At 35.9% G+C, this 13751-nt stretch overlaps 1 long non-coding RNA gene across 1 annotated transcript; it reads right to left on the bottom strand.

The window, feature by feature from the left end:
- Positions 1-1689: 1689 nt before the first annotated feature.
- LOC117076633 lies at positions 1690-9008 on the bottom strand. The gene is made up of 3 exons (XR_004434431.1): positions 8939-9008; positions 5642-5684; positions 1690-1797 (listed from the first exon to the last, which is right to left on the bottom strand). It is a non-coding gene; the product is annotated as an uncharacterized LOC117076633 (long non-coding RNA).
- Positions 9009-13751: the final 4743 nt, after the last annotated feature.

Below are 13751 nucleotides of genomic sequence, written 5' to 3'. Positions count from 1 at the left end.
GTGCAAAAATCACAAGCATTCCTATACACCAACAACAGACAAACAGAGAGCCAAACCATGAGTGAACTCCCATTCACAATTGCTACAAAGAGAAAAAAATACCTAGGAGTCCAACTTACAAGGGATGTGAAGGACCTCTTCAAGGAGAACTACAAACCACTGCTCAACGAAATAAAATAGGACACAAACAAATGGTAGAACATTCCATGCTCATGGATAGGAAGAATCAATATCATAAAAATGGCCATACTTCCAAAAGTAATTTATAGATTCAATGCTATTCCCCCCATCAAGCTACAATTGACTCTCTCCACAGAACTGGAAAAAACTACTTTAAAGTTCATATGGAACCAAAAAGGAGCCCCCATAGGCAAGACAATCCTAAGCAAAAGGAACAAAGCTGGAGGCATCACGCTACCTGACTTCAAACTATTTTACAAGGCTATAGTAACCAAAAGAGCATGGTACTAGTACCACAACAGAGATATGGACCAATGGAACAGAACAGAGGCCTCAGAAATAACACCACACATCTACAACCATCTGATCTTTGACAAACCTGACAAAAACAAGCAATGGGGAAAGGATTCCCTATTTAATAAATGGTGCTGGGGAAAATTGACAAATTGACATCTAATTAAACTAAAGAGCTTCTGCACAGCAAAAGAAATTTTCAAAAGTAAACAGACAACCTACAGAATGGGAGAAAATATTTGCCAACTATACATCAGATAAATGTTTAGTATCCAGAACATACAAGGAACTTAAACAAATGTGCAAGCAAAAAACAATAGCAAATAACCCCGTTAAAAAATGGCCAACGACATGAATGGATTCTTTTCAAAGGAAAACATACATGAGGCCAACGAGCATATTAAAAAATGTCCAATATTGCTAATCATTAGATGAATACCAATAAAAAAGCCAAAAACATATCATCTCACACCAGTCAAAATGGCTATTATTAAAAGGAGAAAAATAACAGATGATGGCGAGGTTGCAGGAAAAAGGAATGCTTATACACTGTGGGTTGAAGTGTAAATTAGTTCAACCATGGAAAGCAGTGTGGTGATTCCTCAAAGAGCTACAAACAATTACCATTAGACTCAACAATCCCATTACTGGGTATATATCCAAAGGAATCATTCTACCATAAAGACATGTGCACAGGTATGCTCATTGCAGCACTATTCACAGTAGCAAAGATATGGAATCAACCTAAATGTCCATTAACAATGAACTGGATAAACAAAATGTGGTACATATACACTGTGGAATGCTATACAGTCATAAAAAGAATGAGATTGTGTGATTTGCAGAAACATGGATGGAACTAAAGGCCATTATCCTTAGCAAATCAACACAAGAACTGAAAACCAAATATTGCATGTTCTCACTCATATGTGGTAGCTAAATAATAAGAACACATGTACACAAAGAAGGGAACAACAGACATGGGCCTACTTGAGGATGAAGGTGGGAGGAGGGAGAGGTTCAGGAAAAAAACAAGCAACTATGGGTACCACGTCTATATACCTGAATGACAAAGTAATCTGTACAACAAACTCCCAAGTCATTAGTTTACTTATATAACAAACCTGCACATGTATTCCTAAATGTAAAATAAAAGTTAAAATGTTTTTAAAAATCAATGACTAAAGAAAAAAAAAAAGAAAAATACCTCAGGCTTGGCTATAGCATAAGGATACATCCTGTAGGAAGAAAGGTCCCAGCTTCTGGCTTTCTCACCAGGGCCTCAGACATACAGATGAGGATATATTAGGCCCAGTTGATCCCCTAAGTAAATAAAAAGCATGAGTGATGCCACGCAAGAGCGGCATGAACATTCCACAGCCAGACCACAGAATTGTGAGACATAATAAATCATTGCTTTAAGCCACTAAGTTTTGGGATGGTTTATTAACCAATACAGTGGATTAAGTTAGTCCAAAAATAAGTTTGGCTCTTGTTGCTTTAGCCCCCACAAACCATTTGTAAAGTTTAATCTTGGTGAGAATAGTTAGCCTCCTAAATTAATGCATGTTTACATTTATAGATTAATTGACATCCTTGTTCAGTATCAGATACAGACAAGATCTTAGATACTACTCTTATCCATAGTTAATAAAGAAATAATGTTCTAATCCCAGTACTTTGGGAGGCCGAGACGGGCGGATCACGAGGTCAGGAGATCGAGATCATCCTGGCTAACATGGTGAAACCCCGTCTCTACTAAAAAGTACAAAAAAACTAGCTGGGCGAGGTGGCGGGCACCTGTAGTCCCAGCTACTCGGGAGGCTGAGGCAGGAGAATGGCATAAACCCAGGAGGCGAAGCTTGCAGTGAGCTGAGATCCGGCCACTGCACTCCAGCCCTGGCGACAGAGCGAGACTCTGTCTCAAAAAAAAAAAAAAAAAAGAAATAATGTTCTATATTGATTACCTTGCCTAAAAGAATCAGTCTATTGCTTAGAATCATGTTGCAGCTTTGATGAAAACTCTTTTTTCCTTTGAAACACAAATGTCAGATAGTGCCACCTCCCTCCAATGGATGAAAGGAAGACCCCTTATCCTTCTAAATCCTCTCCTAAGCCTAAAATATTTGACTCAAACTCCAGGGGTCTCAAAATTTAAAACCTTTACAATAAAGTCATGCTTCCCGAGAAAGACAACAAATACTAGTGGGGGGGAAAAAAAAAAAACCTTGCCTTGTATTGAGTCTAATTTACAATCCACTCACACTTGAACTGCCAGTGTCATTTAGTTAAGAACTAAACACGACCTTGAAGGGTTGCTGGTTCAGTGTTTTCAAATACTGTTTTTAATCCATAGGTATTTTCTTTTCTTCCCATATGCCTTATTTTTCCCAGAATCAAAAGAGTTAAGGAATTTCCCACCTTAATAATGACTTGGTTAAGAAGTATTAGAGTTAGAGGATAATTTCATTTTATTTTTTACAGTGATGTGCTGGTAAATGTTTAAAACCAATTCTCTGTAAAAAGAAATGTGTGCATATAAATATATAAGCAATTTTACTATAAATTTTCATGATATAAAATATGCGTAGCACACAATTTATAAAACACAGTAAAAGAATATTTATTATAAATTTTATGTAGCCAATGATTCTCCCAGAAAACCTTCATTAATATTTGTATTTTTTTATCTGTAGCCAACTTATGGTACAAACCAACCATGATTTGCCAAATGGAATTGTGTTCCAATCCAGTAACTCTTTTCTCAATAAATTTATTAATATTTAATGTGATATATGACTAAGCTACTTCTCTCGCTTTTGTACAAATTATATCCAGTAAATTGAAACTTCTTTTATTTTCAGCATAAGACATGACACATGTTTAAGTTTAATCTTCATTATTTACATTTACTTATCACATTCTTCAGTCTAGATAATCAACAAAACAAGAAATCAAACCCTTATTATAGTATTTGCGGATTTCTATGGTACATGCCACGGTTTAAATGTGTCCTCTAAAGACCATGTGTTAGAAATTTAAGCTAGACCTAAGCAGGAAGGAACAGGACAAAGAAATTAAATTTGGAGAAGGAATATTCACAGCTTTGTATGTGTATGAAATTTTTCTTTACCTTAATCTCTTATATTCCTATTCCCTTGCTCTACTCTTTATGGACACTGTTCTCCCTCCATGTGATCAGATAAAAACCCTCCCAATTTTTTACACAGTTCCAGGACAGAGGCAGTTGAGATGAATGACTTTTAAACTCTGGCACTGCAGTGATACTCAGTCAGGAGTACTTCTAAAGAACTCATTAACACATCAGGTTAATATCCCATTTGGCTATTAAAGTATGCAGAAAATGCTCTTCTGTATTTACTTTGTAGACTTTCAAACCCCATTAAGAGTGTACATATTCAAGCTTGAATTTTCACACTTGACTCTGGCCAAGCTTCTGAGTGATAAACACTGATTTCTTTTATTTCCTTGGCTTTATTTGGCTACAAGCATGTGGCTTCTCTGGAACCTTCTTTGAACCCAAAATGCTTTCTCTGCTTGAATGTATTTATGGTCTTTGCCTTAATTTTCTGTATTTTTGTCTGTATGGGTCTTTCTAGTCTTCCTCCTTAGAGTATAATCTCTTTGAGAGGATGATTGGTGTTTTATTCTTCTTCATATTCTCTGAAGACACAGTGCCTTGCACGAATCAAGCTGATGTTTTGTAAGGTATCTTATACCATCTATGCAAGGCAAGGCCCAAGGTCTTTGTCTTCTATTTTAGAAATGCACAAGGCTGAAGAACTGAAGAATTATCCCCTATTATATCTAGGTAAAAATCAAATAGACATCAAGCAAATAAACCTTATTCTTACTCAAAGGACTCTTCCCCTTAATAAATAGTCTCCTTTATTTGAAAAAATAAAAAAATAAAGCTCAGTATCAGGTACCAGAAAACTCTAGCTGGTCAGTCCTGGGTGTCAAAAACAAAGTTAATAGAAAGCATAAATCACTTTTAGTCATAAATTGAAGAGAGTAATTTTTAAACAAATCTTACATGATAAATATCATTGTCATTGAGTTCAGGAGTTATCTGAGAGATTTTACCTTTTCCCTTTCATCTTGTAGTTTTAAAAACAGGGGAGTGGGGTGCTTTCTAAACATGCTTGTCTATTATATAAAGTGCAGAGGATACAAATATTGGTAAAATACTGACTCTATCTTTAAAGAGCCACAGTCAAATGGAAAAATAGAACTGTATCCTTGATTAGGAAAGAACCACAAACATTTCTGTGTCAAGCCAGAGAAAAGCTTCCAAAATTTATTGTCCATTCATTCTGTGCCAGACACTGGCTAGGTATTTTGTATATGTTCACTCACTTGCTACCATGCTTACTGTGCGCTGCACTGACTACGTTAGCTTATATGGCTGTGGGGTTTATCTTCCCAGTGGCCTTATAAACTGCCTTATGCCTACTATGCCTCTTCTATGTAATTTATACCTCAACAAACAATCCTAAGTGACAAAATATTTGAAGGGGGATCTAATGCTTTTTCAAGCCTACTCTATCAGAATAATTACATAATGAATTAATCAGCTTTTGCTACTACAATAATCTTGCATACCAAATGTAGTGACTTACAAAAGTATTTACTTTTCTCTCCAATGAGTCTGCAAACTGGCTGGGCCATCTCTGTGTAAGGCTGAAGTTTGGATTTTCAAGACTTCCTCAGACATATTCTTTCAGGATTTTTCTAGTCTGAAGGGACAATGGCTTCTTGGGGGATGCTATTTAAAATGACCATTCATTTACAGGAGCATAAGGATTATCTCTAAGGTCATAGCTTTCAACCGGCACAGTAACTTATCTGCCCTCATTCCACACCAAATTGATTCACATGATGAAACCCAGATCAATGGGTGGGAAGTATACGCCCTTCACTCACCTATTGCAAGACCACATGGCAGAAGAGACTGAAGAATGGAAAACAATTTACCACACATGCTTTATTTCATTTAGCTCTCCATAGAAGGATGTATTCGTACCCCCATTAAAAGCATGAGTAAACTAAAGCTCTGAGAAATTAAGATCCAAAGTCACATAACAAATGAGAGCAAAACTAAGAATTTAAACAAGATGTAGATTTGATTTTATGGAGCACTTACTATTTTCATGGAAGCAGTAACCTCTTTTATAGCACTCATATTCCTAGATTAAAAAGAAAAGTTGAGATTTTGCAGGTGATGGAGCTCTTTTTGCTGTAAAATAGATCAAGATACAAAACAAATGAAGGTATTCATAGTCTATAGCATCAATCACTCCTCTGGTCTTAGCCCTAAAAAAAGAACTGGATTTGGCCTTAAAGTGACTCTCCCTTCCATTGTTACAGAAAGTATCTATTGTGGCTGCAGTCAGTGGACTCCACATAGCATGTGCTGCTAATTAGCCATGTGTGGTGGCTTAAAATAAAATCTTTTATGAGACTTGCAAAGTCAGTTTAACTTTCTTTCTAGCTAAAGAGGGAGACTGCAGCAAGCAACAGTGATAGTATGTAATTTTAATTCAGTTCTTCACAAATAAAGATGAGAAATTCACCATTAGAAGGTGAATTTTGACACAGGTTTGATTTTTTATGAATGTTCTGTGAATATGGGCCGGAATCTATTATGACCAAGAGATTATGTTGGATAACCAATGAACATGAGAGGGTCACACTGGGTCAAGGAAAACTTGACCCAAGCTACCGTCCCTCCATAGGTGGGGGCTTATGCCCAAGACTTTGGCTTCTAAGCAGCATTCTCTCATGCACTGTTATCCACATTTGCCAGCTTTTAAAAATCACATTGGAGTGCTGATTAAAATTACAGATTGTCAAGGTCACTTCCCTGGAGAATTTGATTCAGTAGATAGCATATGCTCTGGTAACCTCATGATCAAACTAGCATGGAGGTCAATGCATTAAAAAAACTGAGTAGCTATGATTTGTTTTGGATGGCTGTTCCTCATAGCATTTAGAGCTGAAGAAAAAGCTGATACTTTAAGAATTTATCACACGTTATTCTTAACCACCTTGTACTTTCTATCTTCAAAAGAATAAGGTAAATGCCTTTTGAATTATAATTATATTCTCCCCATAATTCTATTGGGGAAAATTATGGAATTATCAAAAATTTCAAATTTTTTCTTCACAGACAATTGTTTAAACCTTCTCAGACTTCATTCTCTCTTTATTTTTCCTTTTTTCTTTCTTTTTTTTTTTTTTTAAATTGTTATATGCTTTTCCATTGTTTGACCCTTTGCCTCTTGGTCCAGATACTTCCACAGCATACTCTCAACTCCTCCAAATCACACAAATGCAAGTAATCAAACCTGATTAATCTCGTCCTGTCCACTGCATGTCTCCCTTCAGTAACAATGCTGCCTTTCTCTGAATTGTCTCTCAATAAGTTGGGCCCATGAGTTTCGTATAGTAGTTTTTAACTCAAAACTAATGGAGAAACAGGAAAGCCTGATGGGATGACAAATAGTTCCATATCTCTTAAAGGAGTATTGGAAAGTACTATAGTTATTGTAAGGTCCTCTGAGCTGGCCACACCATGGTCAAGCCATCGTGACATTCCCCCACCCTTGTGATAATGTACTTTGTGGTATCCCTTGTCCTTGTGAATGTACTTTGTAACATCCTCCCCGCCCTTGAGAAGGTACTTTGTAACATCCATCCCCTACTCACAAAAAATTGCTCCTAACTCCACCACCTATCCTAAATCTATAAGAACCAATGATAATCCCACCACCCTTTGCTGACTCCTTTCTCAGACTCAGTCGACTTGCACCCAAGTGAATAAACAGCCTCATTGCTCACACTAAGCCTGCTCAGGTGGTCTCTTATATGGACATGTGTAACAATTATGTTCAGATTACATCAAGATTAAATCGAAGGTAGAGCTCAGATCAGATCTATTTTTAAGCCAAATCTCTTCCTGTGGCTAGATGTGGACTGTATGTATGGTCTACTGAATGCTGATTTAAAATGAGATTGCATATCTTTCATTAGCTGCAATTGTATGGAGTGCTTGAATTTGGTTCATTTTCTAAAATGCTTATAAAAATGATTCCTTCAAATATGCATCCAGCTACAAGTTGATCACACCTTAGTATGTGTCATCACGAGAACAGTCTGGTGAATGGCAAATTACTCTTAATAACAGGAAGATGAAATCTGTTTCCTGTCTTGGCTGGTGACTGGCTGCCACTGTGGCCAAATCCCTTCAACTTCTTCTGCCTCAATTTTTAGCCTACAACCTAAATGAGCTGATGGAAAGCACGTTCTCTATAAAGCAGCTGTCTTCAAAATTCTAAGCATAATCATTTGTGATTGTTATCCAGGCAGTTTAGAAGCAACTGAAAAAGTCAGTTTTGTCCTTCCATTTTTAGCAGAAGTAACACAAATTAGCAATAATATCCAAGAATAAATATTCATGGTATATGTTTTCTTTATATTCTTCTTTTTACAATCCAAAAAATTTTTGTTTCTTCCCTTTATAACACAAATTCATAGGGAATAGAACATTCTAGACAACTTTACATAAGCTTAGAAGAGACTGCTAAATCTGTGAATCCCCAAAAGGGTATCCCAATGCCTATATATATACACACACACATAAATATGGTCATTGTGGTCATGGGTGCCACAAGTGGTTTCCACACTACCTGTAAGTTTGAGGATTTTTCCTAATGCTGAATGCATCTGCTGTACTACAGGTTTTATTCATTGGAAGATGAATGAAATTTATTGATATATTTGTTTATTTAATGCTCTGTTACATTACTCAGGGAAGTGCACACAATTAATTATAGGACAAAATAAAATTTAAATGAGGCAAGTTAGGAAATTAGAGAACATGAAAAGGAAAATAAAGAAACACCAGAAACTAAATTATTGCATAAAAGACTTTCCCTGATCTTGTAAATTTGCTAAAAATGGGACATCAATTTGCCTCTGAGATTCTGGCAGCTACCCGTTGGTCTGACTTTTGCTCCCTAAAGCTACACTTAATAAATCAAGTCTCCCTTCCACAAGTCTGTCCCACAGATACACAAAAAGAAGTACTGAGTCCTTTAGGCTAAATCAAAATGAATAATTTTACCTATTGCCCAGAAAACATTATTAATTTACTTCACCTTTGTAAGAAAATTCTAGTCAGCTCTATTGCCTCTATGCTTGAGACTCTAGGGCATTTGACTTCCTAACCTCATTCCACTTAACTTTTCTTTAAGTAGAGCACGTTTTCACATGGAAATTGAGCCATTTGTAGAATAGTGGAACTGACAATAGCAAGGCCACAGTGTTAGCAAAGTCCACTTTTAAAACTTTCTTTCCTGACCTAAATAAAGTCAAGACCCATTTTTACATTCCCTTCCAGTGATCCACAATAGGCAGCATAGGGAGTCGTTTTACTTACCTGGGGGATTAAGTAGTTATTTGCCTTCCCGACTTGATAGAATTGCATTGAAATCCTGCAAAGTGAAAGGAAACTATTCTGTTTTAAGGTTTTTTGGCAAAGGGGATTATGTGTGGGGACTCCTTGGATATTAGAGTGATCTGGCTCTAATATCTGCTATCCTTACAATGTCAGCATTGTGGTTCAATACATTTGGCTCTTAGATTGGCTAAGGCTTTTTCTCCTTCTATTCTGTGTATATTCTTGCCCAAATATGGCATTTCATGAAGAAGACATCAGAAAAAGCACAGAAATGTCTGAACTCCTATACTCAAACCTCCAGCGAACATCAAAAGGTACATCTGAGCAAGATAAACTGTAAAATCTGTTACTCTATGCTCAGCAGGATTAGATCTTACCTTAGCCTTTAAATTGTAAAAAGTTTAAGTATATCTTCAGGCCCATGCACAAGTCCACTTGCCTGCTGCCACAGCCAGCAAGAAATAACCAGTGTTTCTGTCTTCATGATCCTAGAACATATCAGTGAATCACATACCACTTTAAATATGTTTAAATACCCCTCAAATCAAGTGGCAATTTCCATCAGCCAGCTGTGATCTGCATCTAATTCATCACCAACTTCTTCTCAGATACCATTCAATTAGGCATTCTAGAAAGATTCAAGAGGAACCAAACACCGCAGAGATCAGAGCTAAATATGCTTCCCAAGGTTGTGTCCTAAGTAAATAGAGCTCAGAAGTCAAGAAAGACAAAAATATTGGCATAATTCCACTGTGAATTAATCACACCTTTTAAGCATCTTGATATTACCATCAGAGCTCTAGTATCAAAGATTTTACAAAGGTATCCCCTGGAATTCATTTTCACCTCCAACCTCTCAGAAATGAGTGGCTGAAAATTGTAAAACCATTTTTGTTATTCAGAGAGGTGATGGTGCCCTCACCAATTAAGGCAGCCTTTGGTTGTCTTGGCAACAAGATGCAAGGGAAAGCCCAGAATGTAAGCACTTCTCTTATATTCTGTTTTTGGCCCTGGTACACTGACTTTCTTCAGCATCTAGTTGCCAGAGCAAGTGGCAAGTTGCCATTTTTTATATTGCCATATCAATGTGATGTTTTGAGAGACAGCTACCTTGCCTTTGACCAAGAGAATATCAGGATTCTGATATTTACTCATGATACTTTGAACAATCCTGTTAAGTGCAAAGACTGAAAAAGAATAAAATAAAGCAATCAGAACTTCAGGAAAGTAAATAAATATAATTATACAAGAAAAGCATGATCCAAATAAAAGACCAGCTACAACAGAGCAGCAAGAATTTGAATGATTGGTAAAATATATGCCAAAAACTTGAACTTGATACTACGATTGGTATATTTTGTGAGTCACAAGTGTTATGATATTGGAACTGTCGAAAAGGATATGTAATCATAATAAACTACTTGGCTATGTAGATAACAATGCTGACTTCTCATGATGATGTAAGCAATTTTACTTTTCAACTTTTAAGATTAGTGTCTGAACAAATCACAAAGGCCATCAAACTTGAGCTTGCATATGTTATTTTAAGTTCCCAGGTAGAAGCAACAAAAATAGGTAAAGGAAATAGGTCCTCATCTTCCAGGGTGGGGAACAAAATATTCTATATAAGAATAAGAAATGAATATTTAAATTATGTGAATAGAATTTGAAGTAAAAAAAATGAACCTTATTGGTTATATGTGCGCTCCTATTTAATGCAATAAGCAGGAGAGTATATTTAAGCAATAAGTTTCATATATATATATGCAATAAGTAAGAACATTTGCATTTCATATAGTAGGAGGTAAATTTTAAAATAATTTCTAAAGTATATATGTTGAATAGCAGTTATAGTGCATGGTTAACAGAGTTATGGAGGCAACCACCAGATGAACTAAATTAAAAAATTCTAAGAAACACTTCCTTCTGACAAGTGGCACTAAAAATGCAGAAGGATAAGTAGGAATCTGTCATTTTTCTGTTATAAATTTTTCTGTATTACTTTATTTCTTACAATATCCATGTAGCAAGATGTTTTCAGTGCTATCCTTGCCTATTTACTCTCTGCAGTCAACAGAAATCCAGATAGATAATTATCATTGAAATAGAAACTAAGGAAGGGCTCAAGAACCTCTTCCTGAGAGTCAAAGAAAGGTCTCTAACATTCAGATTAAGGACATGGTTGAGTTGTTTCATTTAAAATGTTATAGCTTTCTGAGTTTTAACAAACACCAAGATAATTTTAAACTAAAGTTAGAAGTGCCACCACATTTAGTATAAAACTTTTAAGACCTACAGATCAATTCATGCTTCTAACCATCCCACACAGCCTTTCTGCAGTGAAAATGTGATTGCACTGTGATAGAACCTTGACAAAGAAATGTGTTTAAGAACATAAAGATTGTGATAATATCACAATTTTCTTACTTGTGCAACATACAGACTCCTAAAGTCTTAGATATCTTTATGTTTACTATTAATTTATCCAAATTGTAAATGGGGGAGATTGGAAAGAGCACAATTTTTTTTACTCAAAATTAAGCAAATTCTTTTAAGGTCATGTGGCCAATGGAGAGTCCGGACCTTAAGTAAAAATAATTTGATTCAAATTCAGTATTTGGTTTGCTAATCTCAGACTTACAATAACTACAGTTACTCTTTATTGAACACTAATAATATATGCTAATTTTAATACATCTATTAGCTCATTTTTTCCTCATATTGTGCAATTATTATACTCATTTAACCAGTAAGAAAACTGAGAAATAAAGACATGAGTTTATACAAGTGGATTTAGCTAGTATATGATAAATTTAGGATCTGAATGCAGAAATCACTGGTATAATATAGGATGAGATTGGAAGAGACCTATAAAACTTCTTAGCCTAACTTATTCATTTTATAATAGGAAAAAATCCTGGATCGTAGAGGAAAATTAACTTGTCCAAAATTACACAGCTGGTTGGTGACAGAGCCAAGACTAGAACCCACAGATTCTGGCATCCAGTCTAATTCTCTTTCACCACAGAAGGTCAGAAAATGTTAAACTTTGTGAAACTCTACAACCCATCTGGGTTTTTTTAAGTGCCAGAATTGTAAGTCATCATAAAAAGTTAACTTGGGATCTAGAGAAATTTAATATCACCACACTTTCACATTTGGCAGGGCCATGAGATTTAATGAAAAATCACAGCACCCAATGATGCTACAATGTTTCATACTCAACAGCACAACAAAAAATCCACTTACCCATCCTTGTAGGGATACCTCAAAGTCATCAGAAAAAGCATCTGTCATTCAGATGACTTCCATGTTGAAGAAATGTTTCTTAGAATTAACTAATGATTAGAACCAAAAATTAAACTTGTAGATAGGGAAATTCATGTATAAGTAAATTAAAACACAAAATCAAGAATTCAATCCAGATGTCTGTCTGGTACACTCTTAATATAAGTGCTTTAAGTTGGCTTAGGCAGTAAATCAAAAAAAAAAAAAAAAAAGAAGCCATATACTTCTTCCTGCTCTTGCCTCCAAGGTTGTGAATATTGACTTTTAAATACTGGAATGTCTTGTGAAGATTTCTCTTCAGCTCAGGAAAAAATATTTAGTTGCTATTCTATTTTAACTGTATCTATCAAATAAGATAATAATTATTAAAAGTAAGCATTGCAAACTGGTTGGCTCACCAGCTGAATTTGGGTCATGGAAAAGTATTTTTTGGGGATCTACACTCTCTAGGTCACCACTGTTCTCACCAAGACAATTCTTACATGCTAAGTGCCTAGTGTCTATAAACATTTTAATTGGTGATTCCCCCTAAAGCAACACACAGCTCTCCTTCAAGTTCTAAATTTGAAAGCTCTTAGAAAATGTAGTTACTGTTAGACATTTTTACACTTAGGAAAAATAGTCAAGGAGAGAAAATCTTAAGCTTTCAATACCCCTTTCAGGTGTGTTTTTCTTTCTGTCTTCATCACCCGTTTTTCTGTCCCAAAATATCCATATCCCAGCATCCTTGATTTTGGCCTTCATATGATGTTTTTCCTGACTCTTAAATTCCATATAAAACTTATCAGAACACAGTCCTAATCCCTAAGCAAACTAAACCACCAGTTTCCAAAATTTACTACTCCAATTGATACATCAATAATCAAGATGATGATATATAGATGTATTCTTCATTCAGATAACTTAAAGTAGAAGAGTGAACCTGCAGAAACACATACTTTTACCCCAAAGGACTTTCAAAATTTTAGAAACTGTGGCAGTTCAAAAAAAAGGAGGCATTTTTTCAGAGGCAGAAGGCCTACCCATTGGCAACTCCTCCTGACATGAAATGAAAAGAGAATGTTTCACAATAATCGGTTTCTGTTAATAATGAAAGACAAGATCAAACACTTCATTCATAGTGAACAGAGCACAAACGTACCATAATTTCATTTAAAAATTCCAGCCAGCTGTGGTGGCTCACGCCTGTAATCCCAGCATTTGGGAGGCCAAGGTGTGTGACTCACTTGAGGCTGGGAGTTTGAGACCAGCCAGGCCAACATGGAGAAACCCTGTCTCTACTGAATATACAAAAAATTATCCAGGCATGGTGGCACGTGCCTGTAATCCCAGCTACTTGGGAGGGTGATGATGAGAATTGCTTGAACGCAGGAGGTGGAGGTTACAGTGAGCTGGGATCATGCTGCTGCACTCTAGCCTGGGTGACAAAGCAAGACCCTATCTCAAAAAAAAATTCTACAACAGTTACCAAATGACCTATTTCTAATCCATATCTGATGACATG

The sequence above is a fragment of the Trachypithecus francoisi genome, unplaced genomic scaffold, assembly GCF_009764315.1.
Source record: "Trachypithecus francoisi isolate TF-2019V2 unplaced genomic scaffold, Tfra_2.0 Lachesis_group0, whole genome shotgun sequence".
Classification (NCBI taxonomy): Eukaryota; Metazoa; Chordata; class Mammalia; order Primates; family Cercopithecidae; genus Trachypithecus; species Trachypithecus francoisi.
Note: the sequence above shows the minus strand (reverse complement) of the source record. Positions and strands in the feature narration are given on the sequence as shown.